Source organism: Hemitrygon akajei, chromosome 7 (genome assembly GCF_048418815.1).
Source record: "Hemitrygon akajei chromosome 7, sHemAka1.3, whole genome shotgun sequence".
In the NCBI taxonomy this organism is placed as follows: Eukaryota; Metazoa; Chordata; class Chondrichthyes; order Myliobatiformes; family Dasyatidae; genus Hemitrygon; species Hemitrygon akajei.
In genome coordinates this window covers 50,383,297-50,409,535 of record NC_133130.1, presented here as the reverse complement: position 1 = coordinate 50,409,535, position 26,239 = coordinate 50,383,297, and the positions used below count along the sequence as shown (strand labels likewise).

The 26,239-nt window shown below is 38.5% G+C and overlaps 1 long non-coding RNA gene across 1 annotated transcript in view; it reads right to left on the bottom strand.

The window, feature by feature from the left end:
• Positions 1-5,545: 5,545 nt before the first annotated feature.
• The window catches only part of LOC140729992 (uncharacterized), a 179,199-nt gene continuing 158,505 nt past the window's right edge, over positions 5,546-26,239 (bottom strand). The window contains exon 4 of the long non-coding RNA XR_012099463.1: positions 5,546-5,757. This is a non-coding gene — a long non-coding RNA (uncharacterized lncRNA). The remainder of the gene's footprint in view (positions 5,758-26,239) is intronic.

Here is a 26,239-nt window from a genome sequence, read left to right as displayed (position 1 = left end):
AGCCACAAATTGAGTTCCCACATGTCAGAAAAGGACTGCAGAATTATTATGCTTGGCTCTCCAGATATGTCACACTCCAGCAATGGGAAATTTATAGCTCTTTGGAGATTGGGATAATGTATCTTGCACCCCATGACAACTGAATTAATCTCATCCCCATGTCACATATAACACTCGCTAATGTCACTTAAACTAAGTATCAAAAGATGTAATAACTAAAGCAAACAATAGAGTCCTGAGGAAAATTTGGGAAGATTAGCTTTATTTGTGACATTGAAACATATAACAAAATGCATCGACAGCCAATCCAATCTGAGGATTGTGCTGGAGGCAGCCCATTGTGTCACCATGTTTTCAATGCAACATGCTCACTACTTACTAACCCTAACCTTCAAGAGCTCTCAATTCCCTGGCCTTGACTGTCTCATTTTAATCAGGAATGTATAGTCCCTATGCACATGTCCCCCATAAACAAGATCTTAAAGCTCTTCACTTATTTCTCAACAAAAGACCCATCCATTTCCACTGCCCATCCACCCTCCTTCCTCTGGCAGAACTGTTTCTCACATTCAACAATTTTTCCTTTGGGCCCTCCCACTTTCTCCAAACTCAAGAGGTAGCCATGCGTACATGACTGGAGCCCACCTATTCATTAGCTATGTAGAATAGTCCATGTTCCAAGCCTTCCCTCGTGATGTACCCCAACTCTTCCTGTGCTATATTGATGACTGTATTGGTGCTGCTATATGCACCCATGTCGAGTTCATCAACTTTGCTTCCAACATCCACCCTGCATTCAAATTCACTTCAAGTTCAAAGTAAATTCATTATCAAATTACATATATGTCACCACCCTGAGATTAATTTTCTTACAGTGATACTCAATAAATCCATAATAGGATAGTAACCATAATAGAATCAATGAAAGACAACAGCAACTTGGGCATAAAACCAGTGTGCAAAATACAGCAAACTGTACAATTACAAAAAGAAAGAAATAATAATAATAAACAAATAAGCAATAAATAATAAGAACATGTGATGATGAATCCTTGAAAATGAGTTCATAGGTTGTGGGAACATTTCAATGATGGAGCAAGTGAAGTTCAGTGAAGTTATGGTGCAAGAGTCTGACGGTTAATAAAAGACCAACAAATTCAAAATGATAAATGCAGATAATGCCAAGAGAAACTAGAAAGAATCCAACATGTTATAGGATCCCACAGCAGTTTAACTCAATCTGATTACTTGCACAGTCACAATCAAGTTGCAAACATCATTCACCAAAATCTTGCTTTAAAATACAAACTCATGAAAGATACCATACCTTACTATAAGTACAAGCCTGATCCATTTTTAGAGTCTGAGTCCTACAAATTATATTACAAACAATCCATTATTACAGATAAGGTGATCTTTAATAACCATCTGGATATAATAATGCAAGCAAGAACAACTTACTTAACTAGAATAATCCAGAAGTTCCTAGTAATTGAGAAATGAGTGTACTTGGCATCCTTTCTCTTCAAAAAATGGTGTTTCCTTTCCTCCACCATTGATGCTGCATTCACCCGCATCTTCTCCATTTCCTGAATAGCCACGCTCACTCCATCTTAACAGGGATAGAGTTCCTCTTGTCCTCACCTAACATCCCATGAACGTCCACATCTGACATATCATTCTCCGCAACAGCCACCATCTTCTACGGGCCCCTTCCACCAAATACATCTTTACCTTACCCCCAACTCTCTGCTTTCTGCAGGGATCATTCCCTCCATGATCACCTTGACCATTTGAACCTCCCCACTAATCTCCCTTCTGGCATATATCCCTGCACGTGACAGAAAAGCCCTTTCACCTCCTCCCTTAACTCCATTCAGCGCCTCAAATAGTTCTTTCAGGTGAGGCAACACTCAATCTGTGAATCTGTTGTGGTTGTTTATTGTACCTGGTGCTCCCGATGAGGTTTCTTCTACATTGGTGAGATCCAACTTAAATTGGGGGACTGCTTTGTTGAGCACCCGCTTCATTCACCAAAAGTGGAACTTGTAAAATGGCCAAGTAATTTAACTCCTTCCAATATGTCAGTCATGGCCTTCTCTTGGGCCATGATGAGACCACTTTCAGGGTGGAGGATCAACAGCTCATATTCCATCTAGGTAGCCTACAACTTGATAGCATGAACATTGACCTCTCCATCCAGTAATTTATTTCCCTCCCCTTTCCTCTTCTTTTAATCCCCACTCTGGCCTTCTACCCCCTTCTTCTCACTTGCCAATCACTTCTCCCATCGCCTATTTTTCTTCTCTTTCTCCCATGGAGACTCTTCTATCAGATCCCTTCTTCTCTAGCCCTTTACCTTTTTCACCCACCTAGCCTCACCTATCACCTTCTCGCTAGTCCTCCTTCCCTCCCTCTCACCTTTTTATTCTGGCATGTTACCCTTCCTTTCCCAGTCCTGATTAAGGCTCTTAGTCCAAAACATGGACTCTTTATTCATTGCTATAGATGCTGCCTGACCTACTGAGTTCCACCAGCATTTTGAGTATGTTGCTTTGGATTTCTAGCATCTGCAGAATCTCTTGTTTAACCCTAACCCATGCGTCTTTAGAATGTGAGAGGGAACTGGAGCACCTGAAGGAAACACATGTGGGGAGAATGTACAAACTCCTTACAGATGACGGTGGGATTTGAACCTCGATTGCTGATTGCTGGTACTGTAATAGCGTTATGCTAACCGCTATGCTACTGTGCTACGTTCTATGATACTGTGTGCCCTGCTGTGCTATGATGCCACCCAGCATGATGATGTGATATCAAACATCTTCAGGTAGATGAGTGTACAAATAAAAATATTTCCTTATGTAAAGCTCCACATGTTACACTGTTGACTCGTTATTGCTATTTTTATTCAGTATTTTAATACACTGAATGGTGTCATCTTGACATCTCTCAGGACAGCAACAACTGTTAGCAACAGTTAGCAACAACTTCTCAATGAAGGTCAATCAAAGTGAAGGATACATCTGAAGCTGGAAGATGGTGTGATACATTGGCAGGTGTTCTAACTGAACTGTTTAGTATTTTAGAGAGACCACGTGAGCATTAATGCCATACTCGTCTGATGTCTTCACCTGTGGAAAGTGTGGCATAAACTTCTGTGAGTGGCTGTAAGCCTTTGTCTTTGGTTTGCATACTATGAATATGAAATGGGATAAATAACATCTTAAATGTGAACTTAGCATTTCCTAGAAATATAGAAAATGTCCATTATGTCCATCACTGCACAAGACTAGATTGTTGACTAAACTCCCTAGTTGGCTAAGTTATTTGGCCATGAGATTTTTATCTATTCATTGAAGGAATGCAACTTAATTGCCAATCCTTTGAGAAGGTGATGGTGAGCTGTCTTTTTGAACTGTTGTTATACTTGAAGTGTTGGTTTAGCCACAATTCTGTTAAGGATTTGACCCAGTGATAGCAGAGGATCGGTGATATTTTTCCAAGTCGGGATGCTGTGTGCATTGTGGTGCAAGTTTCAGGTGATGAGGTTGCTTTCCTCTCCTTGTCCCTTTAGTTGGTGGAGGTGGTGGGCTTGGAACAATTTTGGTGAGTTGCTGTAGAACATCTGTAGATGCTATAAACTGTTCGACTGTGTGTCAATTGTGGAGTGAGAGAGTAGATGCAGATCAAGCGGGCTGCTGTGTTCTGCATTGTGTCGAGTTCCTGAGTGTTGTTGAAATTGTACTCATTCAAACAAATGGAAAATATTCAACACACTTCAACAGGCTTTGGGGAAATTACTCACTTCAGGATTCCTAACCTCTGACCTTCTCGTGTAGCCTCATTGTGTATATGAATATACCAATTCTGTTTCTGGTCAACAGTAACTCCCTGAAATATTGACTGGGGGAATCAGTGATGGTAATGTCATTGATTATCAGGGAGTGATAGCTGGATTTTCTCTTGTTGGACATTGGTGTTGCCTGGCACTTTTGTGGCATGAATGTTACCTGCCATAGATCAGTACAGGCTTGGATACTGTCCATCTTGTGGTGCATTTGGATGTGGTCTGCTTCATTATCTGAGCAGCAAACAATGCTTAACATTGTGAAACTATCACAGAACATACTTGCTTCTGACCTTATGACTGAAGGAAGGCCATTGATGAAGCAGCTGAAGATGGTTGGACCTAGAGCACTACCCCAAGGAATTCATGCAGAGATATCCTGTGGTTTAGTTGATTGACCTCCAACCAGCACAACCATTTTCCTTTGTGCTAAGTCTGATTCCAGCCAAAGGAAGACTTTCTCCTGACTACAACTGTGTTCAGTTTATCCAAGGCACCTTGATGTCATGCTTGATCAAATACTGTCTTGAAGTCAAGGACAGATCCTCTCACGTCTGTCATGTTTGATATTGAGGGATAATGCAGAGTACACCAGCAAGCCAGCCTTGCTGAATAATCAACTAAACTTAACTAACAACTAACAAAACTGCTTTGTACAATGTGTGAACTCCTCCCATGTGAGAGTGGCTAACTAAGTGGCAAACGAATACCACTATTAACTACCACAACTTCCCCGCTAGAATTCAGCCCTTTTGTTCCTATTTGGATCAACCCTGGAATGAGATCAGGAACTGAGTGAATTTGGCAGAACACAAACTGAGCTTCTGTGTTATGAAGTAAGTGCCACATGATAGCATCATTGATTATCCCTTCCATCGATTTGCTATGATTGAGAGTAAACTAATGGGATAGCAAAATATATGTTGATCCTCAGAAAGCAATTCCATAAAATAGGTCCATTCAACTGTATTATATGGTATCGAGTTTGCTATTCCATGTAATGAATCAAATTAATGTGTTAAATAAGCTATGCACATACCAAGAGAGTGGGACTACATGAATGATATGAAAGTCATAATAACAGTACATGCAACATACTTTTGATATTTTTTGCCAGGTGTAATGTACAATATATTCAGATAATTTTGAAGCTGGCAGCATTGATATTTTATATAACTTACAGTGTGTGCTTATGAAAAGCTTTATCATAAATGCATGATTAACTCATCCCATTAATTGTCAAATGTTCTTAGAAATTTTGAATGCTTAATCTACCCCAAATGTTACCACTCTCTCACTCCACAGATGCTGCCTGCCCTGCATAACATTGGTAGAATTTTCTGTTATTTATTTCAGATTTCCAGTATCTACAGTTCATTTTCTCTCAAAAACTGAAGAATAAATGGAAAATCAGTTCTCTGAATTAAAAAAAGTCAATATGCTTATGCTCACTGGCTGTGGCTAAAATTATGTGTTGAATATTTCAATGACCCATTTCAACCAGAACACTTTTGTAATTTCCATTAGAAGCCAAAGTGCATTGATGGTGTAAAACAATCTCTCTTAAAAACACTTTAAGTAACAGCAGGCATCCAGAGGCAAGCTGATCAGAATTCAGAACACAGCAAAAAACACACTTTATTATAACAACTACTACAGTCATTAAGAAAATTCAGTTTGCTACACAGAGTATTATACAGTACTGTTTACAAAATTCAGCGGCTATGTGGTTCAGTGGAAATGTAAGGGTAGCTTTCACTTATTGCAATCTCACCTTTCAGCTCTATCTAATCCAAAGAATAGCATTTCAAGTTGCATCTGCAAATTGTTCAGTGAAAAGCTGCAGATCAAAAGCAGTGCTGTCTTCCCTGAACCATTTTGAAGAAACTGATTTGAGTCTTCTGTATCTGAAACAAATCAATACAGAGGGTCGATTAATCTTCTACTCGTATTTGAAAGAAACATTATTTTTAATTGACCTTAACTTAATTGTACCCATATCTGGTTTTGTTATGTATTAAGTGGCAATATCAATGAAATCCGGAAGAAATGTCTTTACTTGAGTGAAAACATTGATTTGTTCTAACATCACAACCACTTACAGTTTGCACAGGAAGCATGTTGAATGCCTGCTAAATTAAATATTATATATAGTAACAAATTTATAGAAACTTAGTCATCCTTTCAATACTACACAACCTTTTAAAAATAGAGGGTCAGAAAATCATACAATCATTCCATGAATTAATTAATTATATTGCTTGTGATTATTGTCAGAAAGCAGTTTGCTGGAATGAATTTTAACTCCTAAAACCAAATAGCTTGAAGTCATATATGAGGCTAATTTATATTAAAAAGATAAAAGAGAATTCATCTCAAAAACCGGCCATATCCAAATTTAACAGAGGGAACATGGTGGCTATTATGTTTAAAGAAAGCAGGTCTATCATTTTAACAGTATGACATACTCTGAGAATAAGTCCTAATGAAGGAACTTGGCCCAAAACATCGACTGTTTACTCTTTTCCATAGATACTGCCTGGCCTGCTAAGATCCCCCTAGCATTTTGTATGTGTTGCTTTGGATTTCCAGCATCTACAGATTTTCGTGTGTTTGTGATTTTAACAGTGTGCTTATTTTAACTGCAGAAAGCTGGGTTTCACAGATCTTGAAAACAAGCAAGGTGGTAAATGGTTTTACAACACTGCCTATAGGTTAGGAAAAGGAATATTCCCTCCAGACCCAACAAACTCAGCATGTAAACCACTCAGCTCCCTATTAATCTGCCTGCTCCCTGCAGACTACAAGCTTCCTTCTCTCCCACTATCACCAGCACCTCAGTAATTAAGATCACCGGACCACTACCAGCCCAAACTCCACATGATCTATGCACCACACTCCCATCTTGAGATCTCTCACACTTCTATGCAAAAGTTCTGCAGTCTAGTGAAGTTAGCCTCCTTCAGCTTGGCAAATTCGTCTGTAGGATACCTGATAAAGAAATACAAGGTGGGTTGTATATCACTGGGGAGAAAATAGTAGGCATTATATATATTTAAAGCAACAGTAGTCCCAGAATTCCAAAGGATCCCCCATTTATAGTTTATGCAGTCAATAAACTACTAAACTAAAAATTCATTACTTATGTGAGAAATGGAAATAGTGAAGAAGAAAACTACATTTTAACATCCTAAACAATACCTTTATTGAAACCAATCAGTGAAATATGCAGGACATAAAACAGCAAACAGGGACTGGAAAAAAACCCATTATGATCATAATGCTGCTGACTCAATGTGATTAAAATTATTCTGGAAAATAAGTGATAAAGAAGATCACATTGAAGGAGGGAATAGTGTTAGACAATTGTTTCCCAGTAATTCTCTGATTCCCTTTCCATCCACCCAGAACAACAAGTTTTTCAATTCCTCAACCTCAACATCTTTAGAAACATTTTGGTCTATTACTTCAAGACCTTTTGCCATAAAGATCACCCAGTCAAGAAGGTTCTTGACCAAAAGCATCTCTCAAAGTCTATGGCTAAAGCCAGTAAATCTGTGACCAGAAACTCTGTTAGGAAATATTAGGCATCTCTGTAATAAGCCGTAATGAAAAATATAAAGTTTCCAGCCATTCCAAAGGCTATATTGCCCTGCTAATCAAAAGTTTTTCTCCTACAATTACAAAGGTATCGTGGCTTCCAGCAACCGTTGAGCAATGCCTAGTTTATCTAATTGTACTGCCCATTGCATTTTATATTCAATCCATAATTTTCTTCACATTTGTCAATGGCTTGCTTAGAGACTCCTTCATAATGATTTTTAAACTTTGAGAACATCCTGGAGTGCCTTAAATTAGCAGTGTTGAATCCTGTTATGAATCATAACAATCAAAGCACTGAGACTGAATCCACATCAAACTTAAACAGTTTTGATTTCAGTAACATGTTCAGACCACTAAATGTGTACCATGTGATTCCATCATGTGACCATTGGCTGTCTCTTTTGCACTCCCAAACATTCATTACTTCTCACTCTTCATTTTGCAATTTCTTTTCTTTCCTTTCCTAAACCCTTCCGTCCTTTCTGCCCTCCATCTCTGCAATGTTTCTACCAGATTCAGATTCATTTATTTATCACACAAACATCAAAACATGCAGTGAGTTGCACTGTTTACACTAACAAACAACACAACCTAAGGATATGCCTGGAGCAGACCACAAGTGTTGCCACACATTCCAGTGCCAACGGAGCATGCCCAGAATGTTCAGCAGAACAACACAGACACAACAAAACAGAACACAACAAGCAACAAAACAACAGCTAAACAAGCCTTGTTCCTACCTACCACCCACCCACCTGCCCACACATAAAGCACAGTCTTTAAATGGCATCTGTAGCCCCACATACACAGTCCTCCTACTCCAGGCCTAGACTCTGGTCTGACCTCTAGCTCCACCACAGCCCACCCTAAAGCTTAACTTGACCCCTAGTTCCTCCTTCTGTCTCTAAAATCATCCCTACAAACCTACAGAACAAATATAAACAAGTAAGTCTGAGCCGCAACATCGACAGAGACCACAGCTCAGCGCCATATTGACCATTGATAACTTATCAGGATCAGGATCAGGGTCAGGATCAAGGGCAAAATCAGTGATGCACCATCAATAACTCACTCTGAGACGTAAGAAGCGAGATATCGGCTTTTATTGACTGGAAGAATGAACAACACTACATCCTGGGGAATGAGGCCGGGCATCAGGCCTCAATCGCCTTTATACAGGGGTCTGTGGGAGGAGCCACAGAAGCAGTCAGCAGGGGTCTGTGGGAGGAGCCACAGGAGCAGTCCTGACAGGTATATGTAGTTCACCACAATCAGGATCCAATAAAGCACAGTTGTTGCCTCAGTTCTTAAATGGCATCTGTAGCCCAATGGACATTTCTAGGGAAAGCTAATATTAGACGTCATATTAAAGAGGTCAGTGATGGCTACACAATGTCAATTAGTATCAAAGCACAATTCCAATTTGATATCATTGCATCAGTATGGAGCTCTTCATTCCAGTTAGTGCCAGCTCTTAATCAGATAGAATGAATAAACAGACAAAGTCCCATCAATGTTAAGTAAAAGTACAATCAACTAACTTCAAGTAAGTTGCTTTTTGATTGCTATTGCTGTAGAGACACAACTAATAATACTCACTGGCATTCTTTGAAATTGCTAAAGCCTACAAGGACTGGCTTTGCAAGGGCTAAAAACTTTGTCTTGGATATTCAGACATACGCAGACACTTTACTAGCAGACATAGGTAATTAACACTACCTTAAGAAAACATTGTGTATGCAAGAATGAAATGGGGACACAAAAAGCAGGGCAATTTGGAGGAAAATATAGCAAGAGAATAAAGGAAAATAATATTCAACAACAGAAGATACTCAGCAAAGGAGGTTCACAAATATCATTCCAGTATTGACAGGCTTATCATATGAGGAATATTTGATGGCTCTTGCCTGGAGTTCAGAAGGGTGAGGGTGGAGCTCATTGAAACCTATCCAATGGATGAGGGGAGGATGTTTCCTATGGTGGGGAAGTCTAAGACCACAGGACACAGCTTCAGAATAGAGGGACATCCATTTGGAATGGGGATGAGGAATTTCTTTAGTCAGAGAGTGGTGAATCTGTGGAATTTATTGCCACGGGTGGCTTGGAGGCCAAGTCATTGTATAAATTTAAGGCAGCGGTTGATAGATTCTTGTTTGGTCAGGGCATGAAGTGATACAAGCAGATAGCAGGAGATTGGGGTGAGAGAGAAATAGATCAGCCATGATGAAATGGCAGAGCAGGCTTGATGGGCCATATGGCCTAATTCTGCTTCTATTTCTTATGGTCTTATGGTCGTAGATCTCAGCATTTCAGGAACATCCCTGTGACTGATCCTCAGTGAAAAACTAACTATGAAACCTTTGCAATTCACTAAGGACATTTGCCAAATGCTACAGTTGTGACGGGTATTCTCGATCCTGTGACAGAAGATCCAAATGGTCACATATTTTCCACGCTTGCTTTCTAAACACAGCTGCCATTTGTAAGACCAAAACAGATGTAAGTAAACTTCCAACTAAAAGTTTATTTAACTGCTGGTCATAATTAGAAGTCAATCTTCAGTTCTTAAAATGTAAATGGGAAGAAGTAATCAGCTTGAAGTTAAAGCACACCTTTTCAAACAAGCTTTGTATTTTGCAGATACTCTGTGAGAAAGCAGACACTAGTCTCTGCGTATGCTTTCTCACTGCTTAAGGATGTAGTATAAGACAATGGATTGTTTTATTTAGGTTGGTTCAGACAAACTTACTCTTCAGCTGCTTAGTTCAGGAAAACTTGCAGAAAAGATTTATAATATCAATTAACATATCTATATGTGATATATTTATAGTTGGAGGAGTTTTATGTGCTCAAGGAAGTTAGTTTCACAGCACTTACAACATTAATTGCAAACTGTAAGCATTATTTGAAGTCTATGTCTCCAAAAACGCTTTAGATTGTTTGTGTTAAAAGGACATCTGAGAAAATATCACATAAGTGTGAAGTCATCCCAGTGAGAGAAAATGTGTATAAATGTAGAGAGCTGTTCAGGCTTATTAGGAATGGGGTAAGGAACACCAAAAAAGAAAATTGAATAAAACACAGGGTGAACTGGAATCTATTCCTCCACCTTTGGTTTCTGTAACGGACAAATCATTCATCTGCACCTTATTGGTATGTCTTTTTGGTTTATTGGAATATTACCTATGTTTGGGAATCCTTTGTTCTTTGTGTTTTAGAAATGGTTTGTGTTTTGGAAATGTTTAAGATAGAAATTCTCTGTGAGTTTTAGATGTTTTTAAGAGTGTTGCTTGGATTCAAATGTGCATCACTGAAAATAAATGAACTGACTTGTAAACTATGTTTTCGCTGGAAGTATCTTATCATTGGTAGGGAGCCGGAGCTCGAACAGGGGGTATTGGCAGCTAAGCTCACAGTGGAGAATAAATAGAAAAGAAAACTAGTCTTTAAAGGTTGGGCAGTTACTGGATAATCTCCCTTTAGTCAGAGTACTCGTGGCTATTTATATCTGAAAGGGCTTAAAGTCTTCATTTGCGTTTCGAATTTCACAGTCAGCAAACCCAATACCATCACACAGTTACAGTGCAGCTCTCATTTAAGAGACACATGCCAGTGTATTGAGCACAGTCTATGCTTTTGGGCCCACTCTGAGGCATTCAATTTTCAACTTCAGCATTAGCACTTTGACTCCCCTGTCCATTTTTTGCATTGTGTCCTTAAACTTAGCTTCCAAATGATCACTTTGCTATCTTCATGTAATGACTTAAATCTTTGAATGTATAACAATCTAACCATATATCAATTATATGCCAATTGATCCAATTATTGGTAAGAAGATCCAATTAACCTTTATTCATACTTCCAATTCTCATTCACTACTTATTGCAATGAGAAGCCTGCAATCTTACGTCAATCCAACAGAAATAATGTTTCACAATATTTTCATTAAAATGAGCATACATGACATATTGTGGAGATGAACTACCATCACAGAGATGCCCTCGCTGGTAGTAACTGCGATCTTGGCAACTAAATTTGTATTTATTGCCTTACATACATTAACACATTTTACATAATGAATATATTAGACATGGATGTAAATCCAAAACTTAAATGAGGATATAATTTATCTGAATTAATGAGTATAACTTAAGGCAAGCCTTGTGAATATCATAGGATGACAGAATACCAGGAATTATTCTTCTGAAGTAACTATTTTGTCTGTTGCTGATTGGTTGAGTTTGGATTTTTTACTGGTGTCATTGTTTTAAACCTATGACAATCTTCTCTCAATAAAATGTTATTTGTTTCAGAATCCACCGATTGAAAGAGACTGCATTATTCTGAACATCCTGATGCATTTTACAACTGCATTATTTTTGGTAGACTGGTGGGTAGTTTCCAAATCTGTGGAGTGCGCATCACACACAACCCTTCGTGGTCCCTGAACACATCCTACACAGTCAAGAAAGCTCACCAATGCCTCTACTATCTGAGGAGGCTGAAGCAAACTGAACTTTCCACATACATACTCTCGTCATTTTACAAACGCACAGGAGAGAGCATCACTCCTTGGTACGGAAACTGCAGTGTCCATGGAAACTTGGTACGGAAACTGCCCACGGCGGTGGACAGGAAGGCTCTTCACTGGGTAGTCAGAACTGAGCAATGCATCACTGGCACCAGCATACCCACCATCAAGGACATATATACAAAAAGGTGCTGGAAAAGGGCCAGTGATTTCATGAAGGATCCCACACACCCTGCTCATGGACTGTTTGTATCACTCCCATCAGGGAGAAGGCTATGGTGGCATCCACACCAGGACCACCGGACTCAAACACAGTTACTTTCCTCAAGCAGTAAGACTGATCAACACCTCGACCCACTAACTTCACCACAACTTTATTATTTCCTGTCAGTCATCTTATGTACAGCCTAGTACCACTTTATGGATATACAGTCAATCTTTGTATATAAGCTATCTTATGTATTTATATTTATTGTGTGGTTTTTTTTAGGATTGTTATTCTGTTCTTTCTCTTTTGTCCTTTGTTGATTTTGTACTGCACCAGATCTGGAGTATCAATTAGTTTATTTTCTTTCCTCTCATGTACAGGAAATGACAGGAACCAATCGTGAATCTTGATTGAAAGGAAACTGAAAAAAAAAATTAAAGCTATTCTCTTAAAAGTGAAGAAAAGTGAAGAAAAAATTGAGTGCAGTAATTTATACAACTCATTTCCATGAAGTAAAAGATAGGTTATTAAAGATCATGCTTGACGTTTCTTATATTTAAAATAAGCGTTTCCTGCAGGTGAGATACTGACATGACCAATGAAGTGAAGCACAAGCATTATGCAATGTCTGCAAATGGGAATCTGGCTTCACACTCCACCCTGACAAAGCACACTGAAGGACCCTCACTCCAAGAAAATAATCACTAACTGGATATTTTGTGTATGCTTCTGGATGTAGCCCGAGTACAATACATTTCAGAATTTGCCATTTTTACATGTTACTGCATCAATATTTTGCTTATTTTGAATTTCCTTACATTTACAAACAGAATCAGAATCAGGTTTATTATAACTGGCATATGTCATGAAATTTTGTCTTGTGGCAGCAGGATAGTACAATATATAAAAATTGTTCTCAGTTACAAAACAAAATAAATATTTTATAAATAATGAGGTGGCAGTCATTCATTTAAAGCAGAGGTTGATAGGTCTTTGATTATTTAGGATGTCAAAGTTTACGGGGAGAAGGCAGGAAAATGGGTTAAGAGGGATAATACATCAGCCATGATAGAATGGCAGTGCAGACTCAGTGGGTGAAATAGCCTGATGGTCTTATGGTCATGGGTTTATTTACTGTTCAGGAACCTGATGACAGAGAGGAAGAAGCTATTCTAAAATGTTGAGTATGGGTCATCGGGGTAGAGTAGCTTCTCCTTGATGATAGTGACATTAAGAGGGCATGTCACAAATGGTGAGAATCTTTAATGATAGCTGCCACCTTCTGAGGCACCAGCTCTTGGAGACATTGTTACCAAAAATAATTTAACCAACTTCCTAAAACTGAATGGCATTATTTTTCAGAAGTATTCTATCATTAATATACCAGAAGTTGGAGTGAGAGCTTTTACAAGGGCAAGGAAAAATTTAATGTTCATCGCAAAACAGACTTAAGGAGTCATGTAAATGCTGCTGTTACAAGACCGGAATAAAGTCAAAATAACTTTGGCACATGGCTCCCAAAACATATTTGATTGCTTACAGGCACAAATCATGATTGTGATGAAATAATGATGGAACCACAACAATGTTCAAGCAGCTTGAGATTTTATAGGACCTGTTTCTATCTGATCAGAACTCTAACTACTAGTTTCAGTCCCTCCATCATGAACGTCCATGACACAATATAAAACAACTTCTCAGTATCTCCCAAATTATCTACCCCAATGAGTCAGAATTACAAGACCAGTAGGGACGTGGAACACCATCTCTGCCTATTGCTACTAAAACTTTATAGTATGTTGACTTAAAAATCGGTCATTAATGATGTTGGGATAAACTTTTAGAACATTCCACACTTCTACTCATTGTAGGAGCAGATTCACCAATAGGTCTATATCTTCTCAGGGCAATTGAGATTGGGCAATAGTGTTGCCCTTCCAGGCAATCCTCATATGCAGATATACATAGCTAACTAATATGTATATATATAGCTTAGAACGATTTGGTTTCATTTAATAGCTCAGTGAAAACTTCAGAATTTTACACAAAATAATATAATTCTTTCAAATGGTCAGCAGCAAGGAACTTCTTTTAAAGCAAGCTATTACTTTCCCTCCAGTGTATAATATCCATTCACAGCAAAAAAATTACAAAAGGCAGCCTGGATTTTATTTTTGCTTTCTGTCAAGAGCGGAAATATAGATGAGAAAATGCAAATAAATTCTGAGGCACATCATCCCATTTAGCGTCTATTCATTTCTTTGAATAGACATGACAGATGTGTAGAGTTTTACACTATTGGTGGATTTAAGAAGTGTTTTATGCACTGCAGGTTGCATACAAAACTGCTTCTTTTCTTCAAAGTATAATACTGATTAACTTCTCAAGTAACGGTTGTCTGACACACATGCACCAGTGAAAGGATGGCAAGAGGACAAGAGCTTAACGTTTTTTTGATATCCACTCTAATCAAATCAAGCAGGGCTGCAAAATTGCATCTTTATGGATGAAAGCCCAGTGAATGACAAGCAAAACAGGAAAATCTGAAGGATGCTCTAATTTGGGTTCAAATGAGAGATGTGCTTTTCACAATCAATATAAGAAGTGCATTCCTACCTTGTTAACATAATTGTAAATATACTGTAAATATTTTCCAAACCACTGCTTGTGTATTAGCCCAAAGTAAAAGAAAACCTGGGGCCATGGACATCTGAAGGAAGAGAACTTTGATTGCTGAATTTTGTGACCAACATGTGAAAGTCTTGATAAATTATATAAAATTTTGTTATTTGAAACTTAAATTCTGTTGTTAAAATTGACTCATTGACATACTAAAATAGTAAAATGATTGAATCATGTTCACATCAGTTGATATTAAACATTATTAGCAATGGGCAAGTTTTTGGCCCGATCAGGGTGTTGTTACGGAGCCCAGGACATTTATGACTGCAAAACTTTGTGAGAAATCAGTGTTAACTGATTTCCGAGGTGCTTTGGTTTAACACTGTATTCTACCATCTGCTAATCATTTAAAGGAGCTGTTCACAATATTAGAATTATAGAATGGTCAAGATCATACAATGTGAATAGATTTTCTTTAAAGAGCAAGTACAATCGTAGAAGTCACACAAGATGAAATGTTACTTGCAAAAATAATGAGTAAACATAGAAAATACCAGAACCTATGAATACACTAATCTCTTTTCTCATTTTTAAATACTTCTATTTTATTTTATTTTTAATTATTAGACAGTCACACGCCAACATAACTGAAGAAATAATCAAAATGCTGTAATATTTCATCTTATATTAATGCATGTTTAGGATAAATTCTATTACATTGTGATTTCACTTAAATCATGAATCATAACACAAAACTTATAAAATTAAAATTAGCTGAAATATGAAGAACTTATTTATCCTTTGCTTGTTCCACTGCCAGAGAAGGATTAGCCCAAACTTCAGCCTGCAGGACTAGTTAGACACTGAAGATTACTGTGATGACCATCTGGCATCCTATAAAGTGTTCTGGTATATTCACCGATATTAGTAATACTTTCAATTATTCATTTTAAATTGAAACTGCTCTAAAATTACTAAAACAAGAGGAGCATGCAGACAAATTCAAGTGTAATTACAGTTTCTGATTAAATATAATGCCTGACCTGAACAAAATATACATAATATGCATAGAATTCATAATACATTAAATGTAAAATGGATTTTTTTTGTTATCAGTTATATGGGAAACAATGAAAAATGAAAGTCAATTGGAATAAAGTTTCTCTTTGGCATTCTGGAATAACCAAAAGATGTTTTCTATCTCTACTGTCTTAACAGAGCACAACAGCTGATGAACAGCCAATTTCCCTTTATCACATTATTGCAGCCATGAGGGAAACACATTTGTTCTACTCAGCTCATTGAAGATACCATTACTAATCTAACATATACATGTTTTATATCAGTGGAATCCTTGGAGTATGAGGAATTCAACAATATATAACAAGTAGCATGACAGTTTATTTACTGGGAGAAAATTGTCTCGATTGAAGAAGAGAAACTCAAAATATATTTTCAAAGCCAAATATCATTATTGCAATAAGGCAATATTTCTTGATCAACTATTATCCCCAAAAATGTGACATGGCACTTAAATTTTTACAAACTGAGCATTAGATAAATATTCCACATTTGTAGCTGTGTTTAATCAAACAAAATACATCTTATAAAGCTTACCCAAGTATAGTATGGGGGTCTATTTTCATTGATTGTTTTTTGGTGAAAGTACATTTTTCACAATAAATTCTACACAGATTATTGCCATAATATATTCTTTTTAGTGCATGACACTGTTTCATACTATGAAATTCTCATAATGAATGGTTTATATTTGCTGTAAAATGAACTAAAACTGTACAAATCAAATGACATAACCTATCATATTTCATTTGTCCAAATACATATATAATGTTCCATATTGCCCTATGAATACTTTAACAATAGAGTAAAAGGGAAAAAAAACTTCATTCCTTGGAACGTAAATGATTGAGAGGAAATTTGAAGGATGTAGACGGAACTATGAAGAACACAAATAGGGTAAATGCAAGCAAGCTTTTTGCACTGAGGTTAAGGTGAGACTACATCTGGAGGTCTGGATTAAGGATGAAAGGTGAATATGACAGGAAATTTCTTCACTCAGAGGGCCGTGAGAGTATGGAATGAGCTGCCAGTGCATGTGGTTCATGCAAGCTTGATTTCAACATTTAAGATAGGTACTTGGATGGCAGGGGTATGGAGGCCTGTGGTCCCAGTGTAGGTCGATGGAAGTTTAAATGGTTCAGCATGGACTAGATTTACCAAAGGTCCCGTTTCTGTGCTGTACTTTTCAATGACTCTGTGGCTCTAATTGTGAAGAACTTCATAATGAAAAGTATATCCATATTGTTTGTCAGTTCTCTCATTGTAAGTCAACGGTGTTTGTCAGTTCTCAGTTAAGCAAAGCTGAACAGATCAATTTCTGTACCACATACTCAATGCTGGAGGAACTCAGCAGCAAGTCAGCCAGCAACTATAGATGGGAATAAGCAGTCGACATTTTGGGTGTAAACTTTCAGGACTGGAAAGGAAGGGGTCAGAAGCCAGATTAAGAAGGTGGGGGAAGGGAAAGAACTACAACCAGGCAGGTGATAGGTAAGACTCAGTGAGGGGGAGGTGGGTATTTGGGGGAGTAGGGTGAGGTAAAAAGTCGGGAGATGATTGGTGAAAGAAGTAAAGGGCTGAAGAAGAAGCAATCTGATAGGAGTGGACAGTGGACGGTAGGATAAAAGGAAGGAAGAGGGAGCACCAAAGGGAAGTGAGGAGAAGAAAAGGGATGAGAGAGATACCAGAATGAGGAATAGGAAAAGGGGTGGGGGGTGTGGAAGATTACCAGAAGTTGGAGAAATTGATGTTCATGCCATCAGCATCTGCAGAATATCTTATGATTAAGATTAATTTTTATGTTCATCTCATTTACAGAAATAAGTAGCTGAATGCCTGAAAATATTTCTGGGAATTGAAAGTATGCCTCTTCAGAAGAGAGAATTACTTGTTTGTTGCCATGGTATCCTTAAGCTAAATTCTGGCTGCATTGGGACTTTCTGCATTTTATGTGTTCCCTGATTCCCCTTGCTGTCTACTCATTAAAAAAGTGCCAGTAATTTTTTAAATATTTTATATCTTTTTATGTTGTAGCTATAGCCTTCAATTCCCTCATTTGAGGGTGTCACTTATTTTGAAGGGAACTCTCTGTAAAAATAACGAAGCAACTCATGCAACACAGGACAAGAGACAGAATGTTCCATCACTTTACAACAGGAGTGATCTTCAAGATTAACTCAAGTTTCTGCGGGCTGTTTCTAGAATTGGTGATTGCAAGGGTTGGTTGGGATGTCAATATATCTCAGAAGGCTTCTGACCCCTTCCTTTTCAGTTTCTAAGTTTCAGAAATACAACTGACAGTTTCTAAGATGATGAGACCAATCTTCAATGCAAAGGCAATAGTATTAGAGGCTATATACAGATAAAGGATGACTGGATACAAAACACCACTGCTGATTTTTATCATTCCCCCCCCCCCCCAAGTTACTTTAAACAATAATTAGAGGAGAGAGGAAAAGAAGCTGTCATAGAGTTATAAAAATAGAGAAGACAAATAATGCTGGAAGAAAGTGACCTTTTGTCAACACAATAGCTTATCATGATTCTTATTATCCCAATGAGTTACTGTTTTCTAATCCTTCAATTTCCATTAAACAATGGAATACTTTAAACCTTTAACTAAACAGTATTTTATATAAAATTCATAATAACATGTATATACTTGCACCATACATGTCAAATTCAAATAAAACTTGTTAGTTTTTTATTGTTTTGTCTAAAATTTCAGCAGTTATACATGCACCTAGATCTTCAGTTTCTTTTAATGATATTCATTCTAGTGAAGGTGTGTGTTTCATGATAAACTTGGTGGTGCTCCAATGTGGCAGTTTTGTCAAACTCGTGTTCCTCCAAACTTGAACACCTAATGGTCGAATGTCATTCATTCTCTTCATGTAAGGAGCACTTCTTCATAATCCTGAGTGCAATTTATGTATCACTAGCACTTGAGATACTGCATGATGCCATCGCCAAACAAGAAAGAGTTCATCCTGATGTATTTCAAATCAAAGTCAGGAACTCTAACCAGGCCTGTTTGAAGAAAGCTCTGCTCAATTCCCATTGGATTGACTACAACATCTCCTCCCCGATTTCCACACAATAGACTATGAAGATAAGGAATGCCAACTGTTCCATGATCAGACTGCACTTTGGTAAATCAAACCACTTTTCTGTCGTTCTCCTACCTGCATTCAGGGAGAAATTAAAAAACAAAGTTCCAGAGATTAGGACAACTAAGAGGTGATCATAGAAGGCAGAGGAGCAGAAGGCAGAGTGGACTGGGTTGTGTTCAAGGACTCATCAGTGGATCTGAATGAATACACCATGGTTGTCACAGACTTTATTAAATCAGTTGTTCCTGAGTATGTCCCCACAAAATCATTCAGAGTCTTCCCCATCCAGAAGCCCTGGATGAACCACGAGATCTGCAATCTGCTTAGGTCTAGATCAGAGGCATTCAAGTCTGGTGAACAAGAAAGATGCAAGAGGTCCAGGTATGACCTTCGGAAAGGCATCTCAAGGATGAAGTGGCAACTCCCGACTCAAACTGAATCAATGAAACATGCTCGACCATTGTGGCAGGGTTTGAGCACTTCTAAGTTAAATCAAGCAAATAGGCGAAAACAGGGCTTCACTTCCACATTATCTCAATGCATTTTATGTTTCCTTTAACCATCAAAACATGGAGGAACCATCACAAACTCCCAAATCACCCGATGATCCTGTGACTTGTGGCTCAGAGGCCGACATGCAAGCAGCCTTCAGGAGGGTGAACCCACAAAAAGCATCCAGTACCAACAGGGTACCTGGCCAAGTATCAAAAGCCTGTGCAGATCAACTGGCTGGAATATTCACTGAGATCTTTAAACTCTTGCTTTGGCAGTCTGAGGTACCCAACTGTTTCAATTATACTGTTGCCTAAGAAAAACGTGGTAATCTAACTCAATGATTATCATCCAGTAGTTCTTATATCCACAGTAAATTAACTGTTTTCAGAGGTCTATGATGAAACATATCAACTCCCCTGTCTGAGAAGTTAACCTACTGGAACAACAGGTCAACAGCAAATGCCATCGCACTGGCTCTTCATTCAACCCCGGAACACCTAGAAAGCAAAGGTGTATATGTCAGGATGCTCTTTATTGATTACAGCTCTGCATTCAATAACATTCTCCCCTCAAAACTAATCAATAAGCTTCAAGACTTTGGCCTCAATACTTCATTATACAATTGGATCCTTGATTTCATCACTTGCAGACCCCAGTCAGCTTGGATTGGCAACATCTCCTCCATGATTTCCATCAGCATAGGTGCACCACAAAGTTGGGTAATTAGCTCCCTGCTCTACTCACTTTACAACCATGACAGTGTGGCTAAGCACAGCTCCAATGCCATATTCAAGTTTACTGAAGACACCACTGTCATAAGCCAGGATCCCTTGGACAATGTTGGTGGTGTGGAGAGGGGAGACTTGCAGCTTGGGCAACTGCTGGACTTCCATAAAAAAAACCTTGCCCAGGCTTGCACCCTGGAAACTTTCCAAGGTGCAAATCCATGTTCTATCGAGACTAACAGAGACCTACACACATACACATAAGCCAAATTAATGGTGTTGAGAAACCAGCATATAGGAGGGAGATTTAAAATCTGGCTGAGTAGTGCCACAGCAACAACCTCTTACTCAATGTCAGCAAGCCTGAGGAATTGATTATTGACTTCAGCGGGGGCAACCAGAGGTCCATGATCCAGTTCTCATTGGAGGATCAGAGATGAAGAGGGACAGCAACTTTAAATTCCTTGGTGTTTGTTTTTTTTTTAATTGAGATACAATGTGGAATAAGCTCTTCTGTCCCTTTTAACCGCACTGGCCAAAAATCTTCCTATTTAATACTAGTCTGATCACAGGACAATTTTACAATGACAAATTAGCCTACCAACCAGAACATCTTTGGACTATGGGAGGTGTTATTATTTCTGAGGATCTGTACTGGGCACATGTAAATGCAATGACAAAAAAAAATACATTGTAGCACTTCTACTTGCTTAGGAGGTTGTGAAAATTCAGCATGATATCTAAAAGTTTGAGAAAATTCAAGAGATGTGTGGAGGAGAGTATATTAACAGGCTGCATCACAGCAGGCAAGCAACATCCATCATCAGGGCCCCCTGCCATCCAGGATATGCGCTTTTCTCACAGCTGCCATCAGGAAGAAAATGCAGGGGTCTCAGGGTTCACACCACCAGGTTCAGGAACAGTCATTACCCCTCTAACCATCAGGCTCTTGAACCAAAGGGGATAACTTAACTCAGCTTCATTATATTATTGAAATGTTTCCACAACCTATAGACTCACTTTTGGGGACTCTCATTTCACATTCTCGATATTTCATGCAGATTCATGCTTGTTTATGCTACCCAAGATTCTATACAAGATTACCATAATATATGCAAATCTGAATTTTATCCCATCCAGCAGCTCAACTTAGTGCTTTGCTTACATTTTTTACAGCTGTGTTAAGCTGTTTTGCTATTTTAATAATTGGTTAATTTGAACATCTGGTTCCCTACAGTAACTCATCCCCTAATTTGCCATAGTCCTTCTATTCCTTGTATGACACAAATCAGAAATATGAAGGAATATCCTCCCACTGGATTAGATACGTGCAGTGAACCCAATACCAGACAGCCCACTTGGAACAACATCTACCTCGTCCACTTGGCCTCCACTCTGCACACCAGGAAAATGTGCTCTTTAAGGGTTAAATTTTGTTATTGCTCTCGATAGAGTTGGAACGCAACCTTCTCATTTATGGTATTTGTGGTAAAGGTTTTGTTAAGTGTGATAGAATAGGAAATTGCAAGATTCTGAGCAAGGGGGAAGAGAAAAATACAATTCTATTACTAAGTCAAGATGGGGTGTGATCTGGATAGAAGTTGTAGGGAGATGGTAGGATCCCCATGTCCCTTTATTTAAAGTGGCAGAAGACTTGTGTTTGTTAAGTGCAGTCAAAGATGAGACTCATTACAAATATATAGCAAGTATCCTCATTCATATTAAATGTGTTATGTAAATACCATATATCTAATGGTGGAAGGTTTATTCAGAGTGATGGCTGGACTTGCCAGTCAAATGTTCTGTCTAAATTACAAATTTGTGCCATTTAGCTGGTTGTAAGGCATTGCAGAATGAAACCTGAATTCCTTAAATACCAGGCCTTTGATGTGCTCTAAAAGCACATTAATTATATGGCTTGTCCTGGTCAATTATCTTCCAGTCAATGGTGATCTCCAATTGACTGATGTGGGGATTTGTCATTAGTAAGGCTGCTAAATGGGTTAGTACTTAAACTCTGCTGTGTTTAATACTCCCGGTATTTGTGAGTCAAAAGTGTTATTATCAATCTATTTGGAAGCCCCCAACTATATCCAGTAATCATGTAAGCTATGAAAAATGTCCAAGAGATGTGAATTCCTTACACTATGCCATCTTAGTTGGATCTTCATGGTTGAAATTTGGTGTAAAAGTAACACTGCAAAAGAGTTGATCTCAACAATTACCTATCCCTTTTCGTATGGCTACGTACAGGTACAACACTACATGTACAACGTGCTAAATAGAGCAAGCTGTGCTAAAATGGAAATGTCACTTCCACAACACTGTAAAAGACTATGTAGCTCAATTTAAAACCCAAATGTATTTACCAATAGTTGCAACTTCCTAACTTCCAAAGAACGATTTTATTCAAGAAAATTCAGAGGTGCATGGTATTTATAGTGTAACTTTACAATATTAGAACTGAACATCTTGGGTTAGATATCTTGCTGATCCATACTTATGCTGCTTTGGGCAGACTGTTCTATCTAACGTGCTAAACACAAGTCACAATCTGTTGTGCAGTCTGTTATTTAATGTATGCATGCTGCATTTTAAGCCCTGTTTCAAACATTTATTCACCTCGCTATTTCTATGGAATTTCAACCAATAACAAAAATTGTTATGAAAATTCATCACATAATTTTCACATAATACTCCAATGGTAGCTGATGCACCCTAAGTTGTTAATTAAATATTCTGCAATTTTCTATACTTTCTAACATTGTGCACCTAGAAAATAAACAGCACTTCAGAAAGATATAAATACCATGCTGATGCAAACAGTTAAATTTGACACTGGTTAATACATGTTATTACTTGGTAGCCTGTTGAAAAAATGATTTTAGTCCAGTATATACTATATTTAATCATTATTTCATATTTAAATTGATGTTACTTCTCCATAATATTTTTGTCAGTAGGCATAAATTGACACCATACCATCTGAAGCAAAGGGGCAAATTTCAAACCCGTGCCAAGAAACTGAATCATTTGGCTCACATTTTTATGAGTAAATTTAACTGAAGTTAGATTGCTTCAGCAATCATTTCCAAATGCAATGGCAGCCATTGAGAAATTGAACTGGGCATTTCTGTAAGCTATGCATGTCAAGGCTTCTGGTGTTTATCTGGCATCAAATGCATGCCCAATGGCATCACTCTTCATGTAATTCCCACACATAAATAAATAGGTGCTTTTATTCATGATTTACCATCTTCAGTCAACTGCATAAAAATAAGTCCTACCATCTTTTTTTTGCAATAATTCTGTTGTCATGGGTGACATGACAGGGTAGATTCACAAGTGACTGCAAGGTAGTTAGGCACTTTTACAGTGTATGCTTCGATGATCAGTAAGTGCCATCTCCAGCATTTAACTCTGACATACTCACTCAGTGGTGCTTCAGGAAGACTGGGGATGAACAGTCCATGGCCAGCATTGTTTAGAAGCACGTATCCTGGATATCAAATGGTTCCTTGACTACTGACACTAGTTAAGTCAAAATGCTGCGAAGTATCACCACAATAAGAGACAACCAAGCCTGGCATCTTTGAAGAATGCAATTGAAAGCCACCTCAGGTCTTGGGTGCCTTGCAGTCTTCACTCAATGGATGCAGGAACCTCTAATGATGATGGTTCTTTTCTTCCATAGATGTTGCTAGACCTATTGAGTGCTTCCAGAATTTTCTGATTTATTGCAGATTTTCAAGGGCTTCATTATTGTGTGCTGTAGGCTACACAACTAAACCAGCCAAAGACAGGCAGAGAAAGATCAGCATATGGACTTAAGAGCCAAAGTAAAAATGGAAGGAGCTAGAGGAGCAGAAGGATGACCCATGACAGCTTTGTAACTCTCTCTCTCTCACTTGACCACATCCCTTTCATTTCCCAGTCTTCAAATATTACTGCCTCTTAGAAGTGACTCCTTCACCACCGTAGGCCTACCCCATGAAGACAGCCATGATGATAAAAAATAAGAAGGGTTTAGACTTGTGAAACGGAAATCAAACTCATTTTGGAGGTCAGACATAATCCACACTAGAACAACATGGCACGAGTTTTAAACATTTCACAGCCGTGTATGATCTGCTGCAATGAAAAGCATCACCCATTGTCTAGACATAATCAAGGTTTATCTTGAACATATTCACATAACTTGAATGACAAGAGCAATCTTTTTTAGATGAGGCATGGCAGAAAATACAACAATGACACAAAGACTTCTTTCTGGTCCATTAAGTATGATATTTGCACTCAATAAGAATGCTTTTCAAAGTACTATTGGCTTGAAAATATTTTAAAACAATGACAGATTCAAAATATACAAATATGGAAATCAAACTATTGCAGTCAAATACCCTTGTAAGTTAATCTAAAATGTATTTATCACATATGGATCGGAAAATAATGAAATGTGTCATTTAAGTTAACCAGCACACTCGAGGATGTGCTGAGGGCAGCCCTCAAATGTGGCCATATATTCCAGCAGCAACATAGTGTGCCTATAATGTTCAGCAAGCAGCAGCACCAACAGCAACAGAACAGAACAAGACAACAGCAAACAAGCCATCATCCTCTCACCCACCACCCCTCATGCACACAAAGCCTTCAACCCTTAGGTAGGCCACTTCCGGGCCTCCAGTCTTTGGCCCAGACTCGCAGACTCAACCTTCGGGCTTTCCACCTCTGAACTTGCCAGAATTGAAGGGTGGAGGTAGACAATATCTTTCACTGTGATTTCCCAAGACTGGACTGGCTTCAAACACTCAGCATGCGACTCAGCAGCAAAGTTGTTGCTGCAGTATTTTCAGCAGTAGAAGGAGGGAATCCTGCCCACATCCTCCCAGCTTCCAGCCAAGCTGAGCACCAGGGAACCACTGAGTCGGGGCCACGTGGCCAATGCCACAGTTGAAATAAACTCTCACAACAGCTGAGAAAAAACAGCATGAGCAAACACAACAAACACTCAAGGCCTTTTATTTCTGAATCATCAAGGCAACTGATCGAGATGTGTCTGAAGACATTACAATTGAATATTCATTCGAATGCAGCGCAGCAGGTAGAGCCACTCGTTCAGAGCTCCAGTGAACCAGGTTCAATCCAGATATCCCACTGTGTTGCCACTCTTACAACAGGAAGGCTGCAGGAATCAGCCTCCCCACTGTAGACTTTGTCTATAGTTCTCACTGCCTCAGTAAAGCAGCCAACATAATCAAAGATCCTACTAACCCCAGGTATTCTTTCTTCTACCCTCTCCCATTGGGCAGAAGATACAAGAGCCTGAAAGCAAATACCACCAGGCTAAAGGTTCTGTCCCACTGGCATTGGACTCTTGAAAGGACCTTTTGTACAGTAAGATGGACTCTTGGCCTCACAATCTACCTCAATTTGATCTTGTATTTATCATTTATGCTCACTGAACTTCATTTTCGTTTACAGTTTATTCTGGATCATTATTGTTTTTATCTTATTCTAATTCAAAACATTGTGTAATGATTTGACCTGCATAAACAATATGCAGAGCAAGCTTTTCATTGTAACTTGGTACATGAGACAATAACTAACCAGTTCCAGTACCTTACACTTCAAGCCTGCATAGATACCCTCAATGACCTAGAAAAGTTTTCAAATTGCTGCCCAGAGCCAACTGAAAGGAGCAGTCATTGGATGATTGAGTCCATTGCCAAAAGGGCCATCATAGAAAATGATACAGTGCCCTCATGAGGTTTAGAGAAGGTCCTGATATTGTACACAAGGTGACCCAGCAGGTGGCTAGGTAGTGCAATGACCTGCTGCACCAAGATTACCCTAGCAATGTCACACCCTTCAAACTCAGAGCTGAGCCGGCCAGTAGCACTCATTTCACATAGCCATTGGCCCTGCTGTACTCAATCTTCTCCTCAGTACAGAGAGACGAACTGTTGGCATTCATTGTTCTGTTCTAGCTCTAAAAAAGGTTGTTACATCCCA